The 21,974-nt window shown below is 35.2% G+C and overlaps 1 long non-coding RNA gene across 1 annotated transcript in view; it reads right to left on the bottom strand.

Annotated features, from left to right (window-relative positions):
- The window catches only part of LOC105859038 (uncharacterized), a 219,957-nt gene that overhangs the window by 54,936 nt on the left and 143,047 nt on the right, over positions 1–21,974 (bottom strand). The window contains exons 4-7 of the long non-coding RNA XR_012913694.1: positions 16,274–16,314; positions 6,138–6,236; positions 4,965–5,032; positions 3,720–3,850 (exon numbers count right to left, since the gene is read on the bottom strand). This is a non-coding gene — a long non-coding RNA (uncharacterized LOC105859038). The remainder of the gene's footprint in view (positions 1–3,719; positions 3,851–4,964; positions 5,033–6,137; positions 6,237–16,273; positions 16,315–21,974) is intronic.

The following is a 21,974-nucleotide window of genomic DNA, read 5'->3' as shown; positions in this document are numbered from 1 at the left end:
CATCACTTTGGAGAGAAATGACATTAATGATATTGAATCGTCCAATCCATGAGCATGGTATTTCTAATTTGTTTCTTCAGTGTTTTATAGTGTTCAGTAGAATTTGTGAGTGAAGCCATCTGGGCGTGGTGCTTTCTATATGGGAAGGCTTTTAGGCTACAAATTCAATTTCTTTAATAGACATAAAACTAAGTTTTTCTACTTGAATGAGTTGTGGTAGTTTGTGTCTTTCAAGGAATTTGTCTATTTCATCTAGGTTATCAAATTTATTGACAAAAGTTATTTATTTATTGTTTATTATCCATTGAATAGCTGTCAGATTTTTAGCAATATCCTCCTCTTTCATTCTTAGTTTTGGTAATTTGTGTCTTCTTGTTTTCTCATTTAGTCTGGCTAGATTTTATCAATTTTTATAATCTTTGCAAAGAACCAGCTTTTGAGTATTCTAATTTTCTCCACTGTTTTTCCATTTTCAATTTCACTGGTTTATATTATTTTTTTCCTTCTTCTTGCTTTAGTTTACTTTTTTTTCTTAAGACATTTAGATTATTGATTCAAAACTTTCTTGGTTTCTAAAATAAGCCACTATAGCACACTTCTTCTAAGCACATCTTTAGCTGTATCTTAGAAAATTTGTAATGTGTTTTAATTTTCATTTGCTTAAAATTATTTTTTTAATTTCCCTGTGACTGCCTCTTTGACTCACGTCGTAAGAAATACGTTTGGTTTCCAAAAATTTGGGATTTTCCAGATACCATTCTGTTATTGATTTCTAGTTCAATTTGTTTGTAGTTCAGTTGTTTGGATGGGGTGTTTTTCCTACTTTCATTTTCTTAAAGGGCTATTATTTGAAAATAAAACTTCAAAAAATAAGAAATATGTCACATAAGGTTGGATTAAAAAATCTGATGATTCAAGCTCCTGATCTTAAGCGATCCTCCTGCCTCAGTTTCCCAGAGCTCTAATATTACAGGTTTGAGCCACCATGCCTGGCCCTGTCTCTACTAAAAACAGAAAAAATTAGCCAGATATGGTGGCATGCACCTGTAGTCCCAGCTATTCAGGAGGCTGAGGCAGGAAGATCACTTGGGCCCAGGAGTTTGAGGTTGCAGTGAGCTATTATTATTACATCACCGCATTCTAGGCCAGGCAACAGAGTGAGAACCTGTCTCAAAACAACAACAACAACAAAAAAAAAACCCCAAAACTCTGATGACTCAATGCATGAGTTTAAAAAACCAAATATTTTTTTATAAGAAGTATTATAATAGTAAGTAGTTTTCAATATGAACTTAATGAAGTTACATGTGCATACAACTAATAACATAAGAGATCAGAACCAGCAAATGAATGCAGATAATGAATAAGTTACCTCTTCACATGCTTACCTCCCAATCTGTTCTCAGTACGATCCAATAACCCATTCTCTTTACCCCATTCACACTAGTCTTCAGTTCTTCTACACATCCATGTTCTTTTTCTGCATCAGGATTTACTGAACATATTCTCTATGTGGAAAATACTTTCTCCTTTGTTTTGTTTAAGTTCTTTTCAACTTGGAGAGATTAAATTTACTTTCTTTAGGAAGCCTTTTTGACATGCCCTCCAAGAATCAGGTCCTCCTTGTCAAGGATCAGTGGTATATTTTCATAATATCCTATACATCCATTTCACAGAAGTCATGATTATAATGAAAAATAAAATATAAGGAGAGATTAAGTCAGATTATCAGAGATGTCATGACTTTTCTAAAGACTCAAAATCACCTACTCAAAAGAGTCACCAAAATGAGAAATGGGATGGCCAATTAAACAGAGTTAACTAAAAGCTGGTTTTTAATGAATATCACTTCTCTTCTGAAGACTACTCTGAAAGTAGAATTATACCTTCAGAAGAATATTTATTGCATGAGTCTTTTATGTCAATACCTAATATATCCAAGAGAATATAGAATATAGTTTATAAAATGTTGCACAGAGCAGGAAACACACAAAACCAACCAAAATGAGAACTCCCATTCTTCTGCCTTCATAGATATAGATAAATAGATAATCTATTTCTCTAAGATATTTCTTGTTTTAGAAAAGAAAACTCATACACAAATGTAAGTTTGGCTAAAATAGCTTTGCTTTTCCAAATTGAATCCAAAAAACGAAGGCTTTAGAGTCTAAGTTTCTTGCAAACTTTTAGGCAATAAATAAATGAATGAATTAATAAATAAAATTAATGGGTGAAAGCAGTGAGAGGGAAATCTTTATCTTTCATGAACATTTGGAACCTTAATTTCTTTTAGATAGCTCTTGATGACATTATGAGGGAGCACTTGTAGAAATATACAGGGCTTTTCTGGCAATGGAGTTGGAAGAGCTGCCTTCCCCATGTCTCTCATGCTCACTTTGTAAATTATGTGGAACACTTTTAGACAGACACTGGCACTCATAAATTATACAGCTTATTTGCATATTCCAGTCATGAGACATTATGCAAAGTGACATGATTTGCATAATGGATTCCTCTTGTCGCTTCACTTGCTCCGTGTGCTTTTAAAAAACAAAATGAAATAAAATGAAAGCATGAAAAGGTGAAAGCATCAAGTTCCCAGCCTTGCCTGTCTCCTCCCCAACTACAATATCAACTGCTTTCATTTTCTACAGAGGATTACGGGGTAAAGGGACAAAAAACAAAGATACACAAACATACAAACAAACAAAGAGCTTTCATATGAATCTTGTTCTTAATTACAATATACCTACTTTCTCAATGAAATCCTTCACCATAAATAACCCATCTGTGTCAAAAGAAATGGAAACAAAACAAAACCACTGGAATAAGAAAAAGACTTTATGGAACTTTTTCTTTAAAGAAAAAAAATCTATGCCTGTGATATTTAGGAAAGGGATAGTCTTCCTCTTTGAAACTGAAAAAAAGAAATAAAAAAATTAAAAATTTTAAAAGGTACCAGTTACTTTCTTATTGGAAGAAAGCACATCATGGATGAGATAAATGGTCTGGAGGAGGGATTTTTTTTCCCCTTCTAGATAAACTTCTGAAGGGTTTTCCTATTTTTAAAGTGGAAAGGAGAAGAAGAAAGGGTTGTATTTTGATTATTTAAAAAAATATGTAATGGCTACATATATTGTAAAGGATGAGGCAGTGCCACGTCGACTTCTATCCGCTCTACTCCAATAAGCAGGCAACGTTCCCTCAGCAGTTGCTAGTTTTGCTGCGGGCTTTCCCTGCCCCCCTGCACCAGTGCGAAAGGCAGAGTGTGCCAAGCGGCTGGCGTCTGTACCCTGTGGGAAAAGTTAACTGTAATTCTTCGGCTTTTAAAATCAATTAACCCGTGTGTTAATTAACGTCAAGTCGACGGGAGGAGGAGGAGAAGAAGGGGAGGGAGGGAGGAAAGAAAAAAGCTGCAAGGGCGGATGGCAGAAGAGTTGGCACGGTGCCATCCATTCAGGGGCAACGCCACAGTTTCGTGCGATAGCAGCAGCGGGTATATGTTACGGGGCCCTGTATGCGGGCCAGACAGTGCGGTAAAGCCAAGGGAGATTATCCAGACCCCCAGGAGCGAACAGCAAGCAGCAACCGAAGGCGCAAGTGCCAGGATTACAGCCTAGGCTGCTCCAACCATGAGCCCTTCCTCGGACCCTGGGACTCGGCTACTTGGGGTTTGGGGGTCTTCCACACCAAAGAGGCACAGAGCTGACTTTAATCACTTTTTTTCCTTTAAACTTGATTCTGCCGCAGTGGAGCCAGCACAGCGGATGTTTTCACACCCAGCAAGACAAAGGCCGTCGTCTCCGCCATGACACTGTTCCGTTCCATCAGAGGCCGGGATCCTGGACTCCTTGAAAAATCAAAAAGAGACAAGGAAAACAAACAACAAATACAGCAACAAACAGAAAAAATTAACAACCACCAAAATCGTTTGCCCGTTTGCCCGTGCCAGGGGTGATCTGGGCATCTGTTGCAGCAGAAGGCGCTTGTGTGGGGCTATTTTTTTGGGGGGGGGGGCAAGCTGTTGGCTTGTTTGCTATTCAACTCGTTTATAATTAACTTTAAAAAAACACCATTCAGCCTAGTCAACAACAAACAAAGAGAAAAAGCAGACATCGGAAGAGAGATGCCATAGGAAGCGGCATGAATGCATGCCACAGCCGGTGCCACTTGCCATTTGGAAAACCTCAGGGAAAGATGCCAATTCTACAGCTCAGAAGAAGGCAGAGAAGGGAGCATAAAGGTCTACAAATAGAAATCATAAGGAAAGAATACTGCTTGTACAATCCTGGATTGCAATTGCACACAGCCTCTGCTGGGAGAAGAGAGGGAATATTTAAATGGAGATATAATATAGATGGGCATAAATTAACAGATAGGCACCTATCAATTGCATATAGCCACATGTGTAAGGTTGTATGTGTATATAAATACACATATTTTCAGACAAACGTTTAGATATGTATATATTTTTGTGCTATAGGTATGGGTATGTTGATAGGTGTGTGTGTTTATGCATATACACACGTATGTGGGATGTATGCATGTGTGAGGAAAAGGAGAGGAAGACAGAGGAGAGAGAAGGAAATATGTGTATATGCATGTATGTGTATGCATACATCCCACTTTTTGATCCAGGTATACACAGAAGACAAAATAAAAATCATACTCCAGCAGCAAGCAGGCAGCCAGAGATTTATCTACATTCACTGCTATCACCAGGGAGATGAATGGGGCCGATCTGAAGCCCTTTTACAAGATCCACTATGGGAGTGAAGGAGGAGGAGGGATGCCACACAGACATGCACAAACTTGAAGGCAGAGGGATTTGGAAGGGGCTACTGAGGAAACCCTGGTGGCATAACGCAGGGGAGAAGAAGGGGAAAGAGGCTTGTCTCTCTATGTTTTAGGTGGTTGTTTTAAAAAAATCTGCAAAAGGGTTTCAGGGAACGGCTGGTACTTACGTTGTCTGCGTTGCTGTGGATCCTGAAAGGTGTTCTGTTGGCACCGGGCGCTGAGCCAGGGGCAGGCGCTGGAAACAAAAGGGAGAGACAAAAAAATAAAGTCATTCAATGGGAATATTAATTGCTGCTCTTGTGGATTTTACAAAACACACAAACTGTTTCCTTTTCTTTCTTTCTTTTTTTTTTTAAATGTGGATTGGCGCGTGTCCCTTTCGCATGGAATATACAAGTAGTATGGGATTTACAGCCCAGTTACGGGACTCAGGATTAACCGCGCTGGCATCTTTTGGGCATATTCTTCCTTTTAATGAATGGGCTTTCGCTGTTAATGAGGAATAATCGTTTGGCTAATGAGCTTTGAAACATTAAGAGAAAAGAGGTTTTTTCTGTTAATCGCTCTGGTGCGACTGCATGGATGGATTACAAAAGACAGCAATAGGAACGCAGTACAAAGGGGGGGAATCTCTCCTGGAGTGGGAGAAGCACCGAGATGGGTGATGTGTCCCTGCATCTTTCCTTCCTTCTCTCTTTCACTCTCTCTGCCAACTGCTATGGGTTTCCATAACTCCGCAATCAAAGTGGATGGTCGGGAAGGATTATTACAAAGAGTGAAGCCTACGCTGTTAATGTCTCCAGTGTTTAATCATCATACAGTAGAATGGTTTTATGCATATTCCATTTGCATATCATTAAACTGTGTTAGCGAGGGGCATTCAGAGCCAGGAGAAGTACAAAGTTGGGGAGAGGGAAGAAAAAAAGGTCCCTATGATGCTTATCTTCAAACAGGGACTTGTTCCATGATCTGTCTTCTACTTTTGCTAAAATCATTTTGACTTGGAAACCTTTGAAGTTGGATACAACCTTGGATTCTTCTAATTCCTGCAGAGCGGTATATTTTAAAAAACAGCAGAAATGTTCCTGCACTAGACAATTAAAGGAATATAAACTCCAGTGGGTTGAAACTAGTAGCTCTTTGGGGAATGCAGTGGCAGAGGCTTCTACAAATACCAACACTAAAAAAAAAAAAATAATAAAGAGCATCATACTAAAAACAAAGAAAACGAAGACAAGAAATATTAACATGTGGATTATATTTGTTTCTTTTGGGGGGTAATGAACTAAAGAGAATGAAGAAGCCATCGGTAATTTATCCCTTCATTAATGAACAGTTACCTTTTTATATGTGTTTGTTTTTGTCCTTTCTTTTTGAAGAGGGATGTTGTCACTTTTGAAGCGATTAGTCGATTATTTTGTAGCTCTGATCTTTTTCCTCTGCATCCGACAGGAAAGAAAGGTGGTGGTTAGGGAATATGTGAGTACTGGGGGGATTTGGGGGGAGAGAAGGAATACAGTGAGTTCTTTGTAGATCTTATACATGAACAACATATTAATTGGGGGCTTTTAAAGCTCCCTCAATAGGCTATTTCATTCCTGGTAAAACAGCAGCTGGTTAGCTACTGTTGGTGACTCTTCTAATATTACTTAATTTTATTCTGTTGCTATTGTTGTTGTCTTTTGTTTTTCCTCAGTTAAGAATGAGAATATAATGTCACCCCTTCTTTACTGAGTCTCTTCTCTCCTCCATCTTCTTCTTCACTTCCAATTTCCAAACTATAAAACAACGTTGGCTTAATATTGAATCCTCGTGCACAGTCTAACTGGCACAACTTGATTTGGAAATGAGATGCTGTTTTATATTTAAATTATCCCTGCTCCCCCCTTATCCTCCAAAGCTTTGTCTCTGCTATGAATATTCAGATGAGGCATGATGTGATTACACTGTACAATTACTCTTATCCATGGTGGTGGCAGAGGCTGCTAGGGAGACAGAGAGCCAGACAGCCTCCAAGCCAATACAGAGTTTTGTTTTCGGTATTTTTTCCTATCTCCTTGGCGCTGTGGCACATGCAGATGTCGCTGTTGTTCTTTATAAAGCCCTAATCATATGCAAAAGCATAACTATTTGGTTTGGATGCAAAGCATCAACCAAATATTATGGATGTCTTTAAGAAAGGGGGAGAGAAAATCCTGACTGAAGGAATGTCCACATAAATTATTTTTATTTAAATGAATTCAAAGGATGGGTGAGGGCAAGTCAGAAGGAGTCACATGGAAAACATGCATAATATTAATATGCATAAAGAATTCTCACCGAGGAGAATCTCCTCACTACAGCTCATGGGGCAAACAGGTTCATTAGGAAATAGCTCAGAGCGATTACAGCATTTTGCTGTTTCAATTTTTTTCCTTATTTTAAATGAACAGTCAGACAGATGTGTTTTCTTTGCATGGCAGCATTGAGATGGATCCAGTCTGTGAAATCTGCTGCTCAAATAGCATCTCTAATGGAAACTGGAACTAAGCAAGGGCATGGATATGGAAGGGAGGAGAGAAGAGAAAATATGTGAAGAGGAGTTTATTCAGAGCCATTGCATGGCATTTTGTAGCACAAGAGGTTTTCTGAAACCATCTTTGCTGTATTAGTCTCAGATGTGGGTGCTGATGTAGGGAGCTATCAGGGTTTTCCAAGATGAACACTGAAACAGGCCCTTCTAGGTCTGAGGCTGAGGAAAGCGGCAACTTGGTGCCTGCCCTCCTCTGCCCCCCCCAACTGTCTACAGCTCAGAAGCCAAAAAGCACAACTACTGCTAATTTGCGGATGCAGTAGAGTATCTCCTGGTCCAGGTATTTGTGAAAGAGGGAATTCTTGGTGCTATCATAGTATGTTGCTAAAGAGCAGATGGAATCATTCGGGAGCTTAAGAAGGCCTGATGATAATATTTATGCTAGTTAATTCTAAGGGTGATGATTACTGTGGTTGTCTAACATTTTTAGATTGTTCAAATTACCAGTGTGAATTAGTGCATGTTTACAATGAATAGAGATATTGGGTGGATTCAGAACTGATAAAATATTTGGACTATTACTTGTAGCCTGAAAGGATTAACAAAAAATAAAACCAAATAAAGCAGCAGCAGTCAAAAAAAAAGAGAGATTTTATCACTTTCCTTGGTCAGGTAGACATAGTTAATATTACTTTCATAATTCAGCTTAAGACAATTTTATACTTCTTTTTAAATTACCTAAAGACAGTTTTGATCTGATATGTATACTGCACAAATTTCTATTTAATGGCATAATGTTGACCTGGAACTGGTCTCTCTAATTATAAGCATGTTCTAAATTCTGCTGCTCTTCACTCATAATCTCCAAAACTTCCATTTATAAATCTCTTTTACCCTTCCCGCCCCATTTTCAACTTTTACATGATTCTCAACTTTTGTTACAATATACCAAATTATAGAATACAACGAATCTATGATTATTTGGAGAATGGCTATTTGATCTGAATTATTCAGACCTTTAACCTTTTATCCTTCCCATCTTTGTTGCCAGAATTATGCCTGTTAAATGTTGAAACAATACATGTAAAGAATTTAGCACAGTCTCTGCCCATAACAGACACTAAATAAATATTAGATTTTATTACTGCTAGTATTATTTTGGCGTGTTGGTTAGTATTTCAGACATATAAGGAAAAGGATATAATGCTCAATCTTTACTTTTACTACTAAATAGCGATGCAGGTAAAAGGTTAAGTGCAACAGCATTTAATAGGTATTCATGGTGAATAGACTGAGAATGATCTGTAATCTATGGGTCATAATTACATAACAGATTCATGAAAGGGTTCCTTTAAAAATGTATGTATAATTCTGAAATTATGATCATGTTGTATGACATCTATAGTCTGATAAGAGAGTTCTATCATGGTTGGTATGGAGGGTTATGGGAAGTGAAAGGTGCTCATTACTTAATCACAATGATGAGGGAATACCAACTTTCAGTCTTTTTCTAAAAATAAGTTATGCCTTTGAATAGGTAATATATTAACTATGTTCAAATATCAATAGTTTAAATAATATACATGTGAAAAAGTCTCCATCCTTCCTCTCTTCTACCCATGAGTTCCTAATCCTATCCCCAAATAAGTAATCACTATTACTGGTTTCTTATTCATCCTTCCAGATATTTATTTATTATGCCCAGATCTCAATAAGATATTAATATATCTTTTCTTCTACTTTTCACAAAATGGTAGTTTTTAAAAAAAGATTCCTAAGAACTTCCTGCAAATACAATAAATTCATTCGTGAATAGACAGATTAATGTATTCATTTCTAGTAATCATGCTTATTATTTCTTTTTAGTTTGTCTTATCTCACTGGTGAGGACATCTAGTACAGTGTTGAATAGAAATGGTGAGTGGTAATAGTGAACATTCTTACACTGTTTCCAATCTTAGAGGCTTGTCCTCGATCATAGAGGAGAAAGAATTTAGTCTTTCATCACTAAGAATTATGCATTTATGGCCGGGCACGGTGGCTCACGCCTGTAATCCTAGCACTCTGGGAGGCCAAGGCAGGCGGATTGCTCAAGGTCAGAGTTCGAGACCAGCCTGAGCAAGAGTGAGACCCTGTCTCTACTATAAATACAAAGAAATTAATTGGCCAACTAAAAATACATAGAAAAAATTAGCCGGGCATGGTGGCACATGCCTGTAGTCCCAGCTACTTGGGAGGCTGAGGCAGCAGGATTGCTTGAGCCCAGCAGTTTGAGGTTGCTGTGAGGTAGGCTGATGCCACGGCACTCTAGCACAGGCTACAGAGTGAGACTCTGTCTCAAAATAAAAAAAAAAAAGAAAGAATTATGCATTTATTATGTGGAAGAGGTTTCCTTCTATTCCTAGCTGCTAAGAATTTTTTTTAAATCATGAATGGTCATTAAATTTTGTCAAATGCCTTTTCTGCTTCTATTGAAACAAATAACAGCTTACAGCAATTAGCATAGTGAATTACAATGACTAATTTTCATACATTAAACCAAACCTGGCAATCTTGGGACAAACTCCACTTGATCATGATGTATTAATCTTTTTATATATTGAAATATTTGACTTCCTAACATTTTATTAAGGAGTTTTGAATCCATGTGCATGAGAGATATTGGTCCATAATTTTTTTTGTAATGAATTTGGTATTATTATCAGAGTTTTAATGGCATCATAGAATGAGTTGGAGAGTATCTCTCTATACTGTGAAAAAGTTTGTGTAAGATTATTATTTTGTCCTTAAACATTGGATAGAATTAACTAGTGAAGCTATGAGGCCTGGGGATTTCTTTGTGAGGAATTTTGAATTATAAATTCAATTTTTAAAAAATGATCTAAGACTATTCAGATTTTTAATTTCTTGTGTTAATTTCAGTAAGCTGCATTTTTCAAGGAATGTGTACATTTCATCTTAGTTAAAAAATTGATTGGAATAAAGTTGTTCACAATATCCTATTATCTTCTTTCAGTCTTTTAGAACATTAGTGATGTCCCTCCTTCATTTGTGATATTGGTGATTTGTGCTTTCTTTTTTTATTGAAAAGTCTTTTTAAATCTATTTTATTTTGTTTTCTTTCTTTATTGATTGATTAAGAGCCTTGCTGTTGCCTGGGCTAGAGTGCAGTGGCATCATCATAGCTCACTATAATCTCAAACTCCTGAGTGCAAATGGTCTCCCAAAGTGCTAGGATTACAGGCATAAGCCATCAAGCCTGGCCCTAAAATCAATTTTACTAATCTTTTATTAAGAATCAACTTCTGGCTGTTGATTTTCTTTTAATTTCTACTATTAATTTTATAATTTCCTTTCTTCTATTTCCTTGGGGTTTAATTTGCTCTTCTTTCATTTAGATTCACAAGGCAGAATATTAGATAATTCTATATTTTTTTCTTTCTATAAAAATATAGATGTGAAAAGTAATATATTGTCCTCTAACAAGTGTTTTATTTGCATCCCACACATTTTTATAGGATGTGTATTCATTATCATTTAGTTGAGTTTAAAAAATTTTCCCTTGTCATTTTTTCTTCAACTTGTGTTATTTAGAAGTATCTTGTTTAATTTCTAATTTCCAATTTAATACCAATGTGTAAAGGGAATATATTCTGTATAATTTCAATTCAAGATTTCTATGTCCCAACATATTTTTTGAAATTTTATGTGCATTTGAGATGAATGCACTTCTGTTCTGCTACTGTTGATTTTCTGTTACACATTTGATTTCTTTCTAGTTAATTTCTGTTATTACTGTTTTCCTTGATTTTCATTTTCCATTCTAATTTTTTGAGAAGGTATTGATATCATTGATTTCCAGCCTTTTTCTTTTCAAACAAACATTTAAAGGCTATACATTTTCCTCTAAGCACCACCTTAGATATAACTCCCAGGTTTTCGTATGTCATATTTTTATTATCATCTGGCTCAAAATACTTTCTGATATACACCATAATTTCCTCTTTGGCCTACAGGTTATTTAGAAGTATATGGATTAAATTCCAAATCTTTTAGTTATTATTGATTTTTAGCTTTTTGTTATTGCTGTCTTAATATGTTTGGTCATAGTGTACTCTGAAGGATTTTAATCTTTTCACTGTTTTGAGACTTGCTTTATGGCAATTTTGCTAAATGTCCACTTGGAGACAATGTATCTTGCCATTATTAGATACAGTGTTCTACATTTAACTAAGTTATATCTGATAACTATGTTGTTTAGTTCACCTATATTCTTAGTGATTTTTTTTTCTGCTTGTGTACTTGCTCTATTGGTTACCATGAGAGGTGTATTAAAGACTTAGGGCACAATGTGAGTTTGTGTATGTATTTTTTTTAGTTTAGTTGGTTTCTGCTTTATATATTTTATAGCTTTGTTATTAAGTAAACATAAATTAAGAATTACTATATCATTCTTTGTGGATTAATACTTTAATAATTATGCCATGTGCTCTTTATCTCTTACCTTAAAAACTACTTTGTTTAATGTTAATATAGTTGTTCTAATATATTTTGGTATAGCTGGATTATTTTCTATTTTGTTAGTTTCAACTTTTCTGTACCCTGTTTTCTAATTGGATTTTATTTTTTATCCATTCTGACAACTTTTATTTTTTAACAGAATTGAGTCGATTTATATTTAATGTAATTACTTATATATTTTTAATTATATACATATCACCTTGTTGTTTCCTATTATTCTGATTTATGTTCTTTCAGTTCTATTTTTGCATTACTTATGATTAATCAAGTATTTTTCTTTTTCCATTTTTTCTCTATAATCCTGATAGTGATATTTTACTATTAAGTGTTATTATAAATGGATCTCTGACTTACTACAGTCTATTATAAATTAGTACTTATCTCACTTCCCAGATAGTCCTAGATCCCTAGATTGGTATAATTTTGTTTAACTCCTCCCATGTTTTGTGTTATTGTTGACATGCACTTTATTGTTCATGTATTTTAAACCTCATAAGATATTTTCATTTCTCTATTATGCAGTCAAGAGTCATCCAGACTCACCCACATATATACGTTATGCATTGCTCTTTGTTCATTCTTCCATTTTCATGTTTCCATCTGAGGTCATTTTTCTTCCACCTGAATAACTAACTCCCTTTGATGTTTCTTTTAGGTCAGGTCTCTTGCTGAAAAATTCTCTCAGTTTTGTTTATCTATAAAGCTATGTCATCTTCAGTTTTGAAGGATATTTTCACTGAGTACAAGATTCTAGATTGGCAGTTATTTTCTTTCAGCAATTAAAAGATGTAATTCCATTGTCTTTTGAATTTCATCATTTCTGTTGGGAAGTTGGCTGTCAGTCTGATTATTGCTTCTCTGAAGTAATGTCGTTTTTTTCCCTTAAGGTTTTCTCTTCATTCTTTTATCTTCAGCAGTTTTACTGATGTTCCTAAGTGTGATTTTCTTTGTATTTACCCTGCTTGGAATTTCTGTGACTTGGTATCTTTCCTCTCTTTTTGAAGTTGTTAGTGCTTATCTGTTTGAACTGCAATCTTTCTCTTACCTGCAGGGGAAATGTAGACATTTTCAATATATCTGATACTTTTTTTTTTTAAGAGATAGGGTCTCACTCTGTCACCCAGGGTGTGGTGCAGTGGTCATAGCTCACTTCCTCCTTGAACTCCTGGGCTCAAGGAATCCTTCTGCCTCAGCCTCTTGAGTAGCTAGGACTACAACCATGTGCCACCACACCTGACTATTTTTAATTTTTTTTGTAGAGATGGGGGTCTCGCTGTGTTGCCCAGGCTGGTCTCAAGCTCTTGGCCTTAAGCAATCCTCCTACCTCTGCCTCCCCAAATCCTGGAACTACAGGTGTGAGCCACTGCACCCAGCTTATTTTCCAGCCTTTTATCTCTTCATGCTTTGGCTTTAATATTTTTTTTACTTATCTATCTTACAGCAACAATTCTCTCTTCATCTGTTTCCAATCTTCTGTTAAACCTATTAATGGATGCCTTAATTTCAGTTACTATATATATATTTTTCAGTTCTTGAATATTCATATAATTCTTCTTTTATAAACTATAGTTCTTTTATACTCCAAAATATTATCATTTTTGAGCTATTTAAAGAGCTATACCTAGTAACTCCAATATCTGGTCCACTGTGGATCTATTTTTACTGTGTGGTTTTGTTTTTATCTTTTGGTCCTGTGTCTTGCTATTCCTTGGAAAGTATTGAATAGATGCTAGATATTGTGTATAAAAATTTTTAGAGACTCTGGAAGGTATTATCCTCCTTTGAAGAAAATTTACCCTATCATGTGGGAGACAGCAAGGCAGAACAAGGGCAGACTACCTCAACCTACTAAAAGAATGAACTGATTTGAAGCTAGATTATAGTCTTTGTAAGGGTCAGACTGTATCTGGTTCACTTACTCTCCTAGGTCCCATTTCCCTGACAGACTCTGATCTCCAATTTTTGTCTTCCCAGCACTGGGAGATTGCTATAACCTCCACTGGGTTTCTAGCAGATTTCTGCTCAGCTTCTTAGCCTCTCATTCTGGGCAAGGCAAACTGAAATTATGAGATATACTCTTATTATAAAATCTCTTTGAAATAATGCCATCAAAAAAAGAAGTGATGACATTTGTTCTTTGTGAACCTGTACTTGTTCCTAGTGATGAAAACTTCCTTTTCTAAGTGCTTACAAAAGTAACTTTTAAATAACTGATTATAAAAGCACAACTGGATGTTTTCAAAAATTGGGAATAATTTTTCCTGTTATTCAGGCTTTTGCACCTCTCCCAAACTGCATATCAAAAATACTCTGATTCCTTAAGCTCAACTGCAGACATAGTTTCTCAGGCTCAACTGCAAATTCTCATAGTACCTTTGAAAGTAATATACCTGGGATAGGAGAATTAAATTACAGTGATTAGATATTCCCTTTTAATCTCCATTACTAATCTTACAGGTACATTCCCTGCTAATCAATGTTAGTGTTGTCCATTCTTTTCTTGAAGGTCACTCTTTTTGACAGAGAATACAGAGAAAAAGGATTTGGAGAATAATTCTCCCTCCCCCATCTCTTTCTTTTAGTAATCTCTTAACAGAACATCGAAATCCTGCAGCAAGTCTCTCCCTTTTACTTTTCTCCAGAAACAACTCCTGAATTCTTACACTTACATGCCCTTCTATATATCTTTTATATATGATCATTTATTACCTAAATTTAACCAGCACAATCCCTATGAAATCATATTGCTCTTCTTCACATTTCCCCCTCTTTTTCCTGACAATTTATTTTGTTCATCAGTTACTAAGTTCCTACCAACAGACCTTACTATGTATCAGACACAGTGAAATAGATACACACACTCCTGTTTTACATCGATTGGTTGCAATATAGGCAATAAGCCAATTATAATGCAATGTGATATGTATTAGGTGCAATTTTAGTGTTATTTTGGAGGGTCTCCATTTTTCTTGACTATCTTCCATTTTAGAGATTATGTCCATTAATTTAATTAAATTTAAATAGTCGCATATGGCTAGGGGCTAATTTATTGGACCAGTAACCTATAGGGCGTATGTCATATTATGTTCAATAATCACCTGTCCTGACTATTTTAGATTTAAGATTAAATAACTAGTTTTTTTTAAGAGTTCTAATTTTTTTCCTGCATCTTCAGTTAGAGAGGTAGAGTTCTTATCTGTTAATCAAAATTAGGTTCATATAATTAGTTTTCCTGTCATTTCTTTCATCTACTGAGGATGCAGACTATTACCAAGGCAAACCAAAAATCTATCAGAAATTAAACTTTTAGCAGAATGAGACTTTGAGAATGCATTTAAATAGCTGACACCACATGATCATTATATATTGAATTTGTACTGTTATACTTTAAGGATCACACTTGGGATTCCTAGAAATATATTACCTGTAAGGCCAAGAAAACTACATAATAGAACATTCATATTAAGTGATTACTTCTGATCCTTTTTTAATGCTTACTCAGATACTTTCTATCTTGTTTCCACTCAAATTCTGCTCCTTATTGACATTATATAGTCACTAATGAATGTGCTATGTCTATAGTCAGAAATGCAACCTCATGGAAGAGACTGCAACCAAACTGCCAACTTTGGGATTAACACATGGCTTTTAACAAATTACTCCAATGCTTATGTGTGCAGATAGATACATACATAACGCATGTATTTCATAACTTTGCATGAAACAGAAATAGTGCTTTTCAGAAGATTAAAATAAATGGTTAATAAACTTAAAGAATGTAGTATAAAAAATTTAGTCTCATGAAGTGAAGGATGTCCTATATTAAGAATTAATTACCAAAGAAGACTTAAAAGTTTACATTGGTCTTTTTTAAAAACATAGAAAATACTGTTTACTAAAATCAGATGTTACCGTGTCTGAACATGGCTGACAACAGAAAAATATCATATGGCTTCTCAGGATATCTTCCAAATTTAACTATTGTGCGATATGCGTTTAATGCACACATGAAATATATGAACCGATTTATAGATAGGCACTTAAATTATTTTTCTAATGAAATGTGTCAGGTTGTCCATATTTTAGTGGACATCAATGTGAAGGGATAATAGCTCAGGTTTTGGATTAACACAGGCCTAGGGATTCTGTAATGTGTATCTCTAATTATGATGATTCCTGGCATCAAAAATAAGCTGGAAGCTTTCACATGATGTCTTTTTGGCAATATTTTAAGAGATTATGGGTGTCAGTCAACATTATTTAAGAATGCTCCCCTTTAAAAACTTTAATACTAAAAAATTTAAGATTCAAAACAGATAATTAGGGAATTAGTCACATTAAAAACCAATTCTTTACTTTGTTATAGGCTTCAACTAGAATTAATAAGCTCCTTTGTGCATTTAAAATAGTATTATGTTTAAAAATTTTTGTAAAATTACTTACGATTTTTCAGGAAACCTTTTATCACACAGAGCAAGACATACCTGTATTTGGGATAAAAATGCCACAACTATTAACAGGGTTATAATAAATGTGCTTCAAACTCATTACCATTATTATAATTATACCTTACATTTGTCTAGGACTTTACAATGTACAAAGCACTTTCACATACACTGTTTCTTTTAAAAGAAAGGCATCATAAGAACATGAACTAATACTAAATTTTTTTCTCTGAATAGTGACACTTTTAAAATGGAGATAGAAACCATGCTTATCTCTTTATAATACAAAAACTGCACATTTTTGATGAGCTTCTCAAAAGGCAAGATGGCAAAGCACCGGCTTTGGAATCAACAGGACCTATGTTGGAATTCTAGTTTTATTTACTTATTAGCTATGTGATTTTGAGCAAGCTAGTTAACTTGTCTGTGCATCATTTTCCTTATCTGTGAATTCGGAATTCTGACCCCATAGAGTGAGATTAAATGGAAAAAATTTATATATACTGAAGGAATACCTAGTATATAGTAAGAACTCAATCAATATAATGATGAAAATAATGTTACTTTTATTATTAAGCTGTTTTATTCTTTTTTATCAACCTTCATAACATTTCAGTAAAACTTAATGTACAAAGTAAATAATTAGATATGAGATAATGACTAATCTTATATCATAGATTAAGTCAGGAAGAGAGATATAGGTAGAAATATGTTTCAGGAGCAAATGAGACAGCACAACCAGGGGAAATGGAAGTCATTAGGAAAACTCTAGGATACATCTAAGCTGGTTTAAGTTTACAATGTTTAAACAGGGCACAAAGTTATACTAAAGATATTACTAGCAAGTTTGCTTTACGAAGAGTAAAATGGAAGCCTATCTCTGATGTGAATGTTGAATGAAAGAAGAAAATGGAATCATATCTGTGAAATAAGGAATAAAATCAAATAAAGTAGGGCAAGGTGCAGAGAACATGAGGCTGGAATAATTTTACTTATAAAGGAAAATTAGAGCCTATTAGCTGAAGTGAGGTGACACAAGATCAGAAGAATGGGCTCCACATGTACTCACCATCAAATTGGTACTGAATGATTAACACTATGGTGCTCAAATGGTGAGCTCAAATGGTGTTCACCAGGGATTTGGGGGTTGAGGGGATAGACCTACATCTGAGGGATGCGGTGAGCATTGTGGAGGGGAAGGGCATACCTCTAACCCTTGCTAGGGAGAGGCAAAGATATAAAAAGCAACCAATATGTTTGTACTCTCATAGTTTCTTGAAATAAAAAAGTATATTAGGTAGAAAAAGAAGAAAAAAAAAAAAAAGAAAATTAACTCACCGAGCATATAGATTATAAGAAAAGGATGAAAGATTGACCTGAACAGTTTGGCATTAGAAAAACCCCTCTCTGCTCCAGAATAAAAGGCCCTAATGAATCTCCTCAGAAATGTGTGTTTTCAGTTAACCATGGAGCCTCAATTTAAAGTATTTATTGTTTAAAGTAAACATCACTATTATTACGTAAATAACTGAAATTATATGGCCTACTTACATAAAATTAATACCATCTTCGCATTAATAGCATTCACTGATTTTATCTTGTTGTTCTTTAGAGAACACTTAGATAGAAAATTAATATTATTTGAAAGCTTATTCAGATATTGCACATTTGGTTCCAGACAACTGCAGTAAAGCAAATACCACAATAAAGTGAGTCACCGAATTTTCTGGTTTTCTAGCGCATTTAATAAATGTTATGTTTACACTATATTGTAGTCTATTAAGTATACAACAGCATTATTTCTAAGATAATGGACATGCCTAATTTCAAAATACTTTGTTGCTAAAAAATGCTAATGATCATCTGAGCCTTCAGTGCCTCATAATCTTTTTGTGGGTGGAGGGTCTCACCTTGAGGTTGATGGCTGCTGACTGATCAGGGTGGTAGTTGCTGAAGGCTGGGGTGGCTGTGACAATTTCTTAAAATAAGACAACAATGAAGTTTGCCATACTGATTGATTCTTTCACAAAAGATTTCTCTACAGCATGTGATACTATTTGATGGCATTTTGCCCAGAGTAGAATTTTTTTCAAAATTGGAGTCAATTCTCTCAAACCCTTCCGCCGATTTATCAGCTAAATTTATGAAATATCCTAAAACATTTGTAGTCATTTCAATGATGTTCACAGCAGATTATATCTCAAGAAATCACTTTCTTTGTTCATTCATAACAAGCAACTCCTTATCCATTCAAGTTTTGTCATGAGATTACAGCAATTCAGTCACATTCTCAGGTTTCACTTATAATTCTAGTTCCCTTGTTATTGCCACTGCCATATCTGTAGTTACTTCTTCCACTGAAATCTTTAACTCCTCAAAGTCATCTAAAAGGGTTGGAAGCAACTTCCAACTCCTGTTCATTTTGACCTCTTCCCATGAGTCACACATGTTCTTAATGGCATCTAGAATGGTGAATCCTTTTTAGAGGGGTTTGAATTTACTTTGCCCAGATCTGTCAGAGGAATCATTATCTATAGCACTTATAACCTTACAAAATGTGTTTCTTACATAATAAGACTTAAAAGTTCCTTAATCAATGGGCTGCAGAAAGGATGTTGCATTAGCAGGCATGAAAAGAACATTAATCTTCTTGTACTTCACATCAGAGCTCTTGGGTGACCAGGTGAACTATCAATGAGCAGTAATATTTTGAAATGAATCATTTTTTTCCTGAGCAGTAGGTCTCAACAGTGAGCTTAACATATTCAGTAAATCATGCTATAAACAGATGTGCTGTCTATCCAGGCTTTGTTGTTCCATTATAGAGCATAAGTAGAGTAGATTTAGCATAATTCTTAAGGGCCTCAGGATTTTTGGAATGGCAAATAAGCATTGGCTTCAACTTAAAGTCATCAGCTTCATTAGTCCCTAACAGGAGAGTCAGCCTGTTCTTTGAAGCTTGGAAGCTAGGCATTGACTTCTTCTCTCTAGCTATGAAAGTCCTAGATGGCATCTTCTTCTAGTAGAAGGCCGTTTTGTCTACATGGAAAACCTATTGTTCAGTGTAGCCACCTTTATCAATGATCTTAGCTAGATCTTCTGGATAATTTGCTGCAGCATCTACATCAGCATTTGCTGCTTCACTTTGCACTTTTATGTTATGGAAATGGCTTTTTTCCTTAAACCTTATGAATCAACCTCTGCTAGCTTCAAATTTTTCTTCTGCAGCTTCCTTACATTTCTCAGTCTTCACAGAATTGAAGAGAGTTAGGGCCTTGTCCTGGATTAGGCTTTGGCTTAAGGGAATATTATGTCTAGTTTGATCTATCCAGATCAATAAAACTCTCCCTATCAGCAATAAGGTTGTTTTATTATTATTCATGTGTTCACTGGAATAGCACTTTTAATTTACTTCAAGAGATTTTCCTTTGCACTCACAACTTGGCCAAGTGTTTGGAGCAAGAGGTCTAGTTTTTGAGCTGTCTTGGCTGTTGACATGCCTTCCTTGCTAAGCTTAATCATTTCTCGTTTTTAATCTAAAGTAAAAGATGTGTGACTCTTCCTTTCCCATGAATACTTACAGGCCACTGTAGAGTTACTAATTGGCCTCATATCAATACTGTTGTGTCTCAAGGAATAGAGAGGCTTGAGGAGAGGGAAAGATATGGAGGGAATGGCCAGTGGGTGAAGCAGTCAGAACATAGACGATATTTATCAATTAAGTTTGCCATCTTATTTAGTGCCCCCCCAAACAATTATGACAGTAAAATTAAAGACCACTGATCACAGATCACCATAAAAGATATAATAATAAAGAAAAAGTTTGAAATATTTTGAAAATTACCAAAATGTGACACAAAGTCAGCACATGCTATTGGAAAAATGTCACCAACACACTTGCTCAACACAGAGTTGGCACAAACCTTCAATTTGTAAAAAAACACAATCTGTAAGCACAATAAACCAACATACAATAAAACAAGGTATGCCTATATATGCCAGGTGTTTATATAAACTGCATAATTTCTACGCCCACATTATAGATTAAAACCACTAGATGATAAGCTTAAATTAATAGCTAATGGAAATGGAAGTGGCATATAAATCAAGATACTTTAGCTTGTCAACAAATGTTCTACCCCCACTCTCCCCATGCTTTTCCCTTATGTGCCAAAAGCCTTCAGTGAACAAAAAGTATACTTCTCTTTGATCCTTCTACCTCCATCTATTATAAAGAAAAGGGTTTTGCAATGCACAGAGAACGCAAGGGCTTTATAGATGCTTACTTGCAAGTTAATAGAAGTTAGATCTAGAATATCCAGATAACTCATTTTATTTTCTTCTGACTTTTTTCTTACTAGATAAAAATGTCTTTATCCTTTCAATGAAAGATATCCTCCCCTTCCTTTCAGAATCATATACATTAGAGATCAGGTCACCTAATGTACCTGGTTAACTGTACCTGGTTAACCAGGTCAAATGTACCTGGTTAACTGTAGCACTGAGGAAATGTTATTTCTTCTGGATTCTCCAATTCTTACTCCCTACCTTCTCAACTGAGTTCACAATGTGTAGGGTTTCACAAATTATATTGAAATATGAAAAAATAACGGTAGCTTGCTTGAAAACATCCTAACAACTGCAGAGGACACACTATATGCACTCAGTAAACATCTGCCTTATCCAATTTTAAAAATGAGTCATTAAATATTAAAAAAGCATTTCATGACACAGAAATCAAATCAGCCAACATTCAAAAATAAAGTACATAATTTAAAAGAAGATAGGAACACTAAGGTATTGGTATATTATCTGTGACTATCTTTTATGCTTTTTCTAGACAAAGGATGTCAGAGCAGGGAGGGAACCATATTTGCTCATTGTAAACATTTAGTCTAGAGATTTAAAGGCTGTTTAGCACACCAGGTCTGTAGAGAGACAGGTGATTGCTCTCTGCCACAATTCCAAAGTCCATCTTCTTTACCTCATCAATTTGCAGCTTGGTAGGGGTGAGATGAGGAAGGAGTTATATTGTACTCCCAGAAGCAAGGGGCTATTTTCCTGCCTGTCACTCTACCAACCGCCCAGAATAAATTGCTACTTAGAAAAAGGAAAGTCAAACATTTATGAAACATATTGCTATTTAGAAAAAAATAAGAATTGTTTTGCAAATAGTAGCACTATTAAAAGAGGGGAGAGAGAATAGCATCAGTCATTTTATATTACATATAAGCAGTTTATTAAAGAATTAAATATTTATAGACTATAAAGCAAGGCAGGCGATGAGTCGCAAACAGCTTGCTGAGAAGTACATTATAAAACAATGAGTCTGTCAGTGATTGATAAAGAATGGAGAGTGCAAATGCTTTATAAAATCCCTACGTTAGCTATGAATTTCCAGACTAGCAGGATAGGACAAAGTAGCCAGCGATGTTACAGCAACCAAAGCTGATGTATGTGCCAAAAGCCTTCAGTGAACAAAAAGTATACTTCTCTTTGATCCTTCTAGCTCCATCTATTATAAAGAAAAGGGTTTTACAATGCGCAGAGAACGCAAGGGCTTTATAGATGCTTACTTGCAAGTTAATAGAAGTTAGATCTAGAATATCCAGATAACTCATTTTATTTTCTTCTGACTTTTTTCTTACTAGATAAAAATGTCTTTATCCTTTCAATGAAAGATATCCTCCCCTTCCTTT

The sequence above is a fragment of the Microcebus murinus genome, chromosome 20, assembly GCF_040939455.1.
Source record: "Microcebus murinus isolate Inina chromosome 20, M.murinus_Inina_mat1.0, whole genome shotgun sequence".
Classification (NCBI taxonomy): domain Eukaryota; kingdom Metazoa; phylum Chordata; class Mammalia; order Primates; family Cheirogaleidae; genus Microcebus; species Microcebus murinus.
This window is presented reverse-complemented; position numbering and strand designations above follow the sequence as displayed.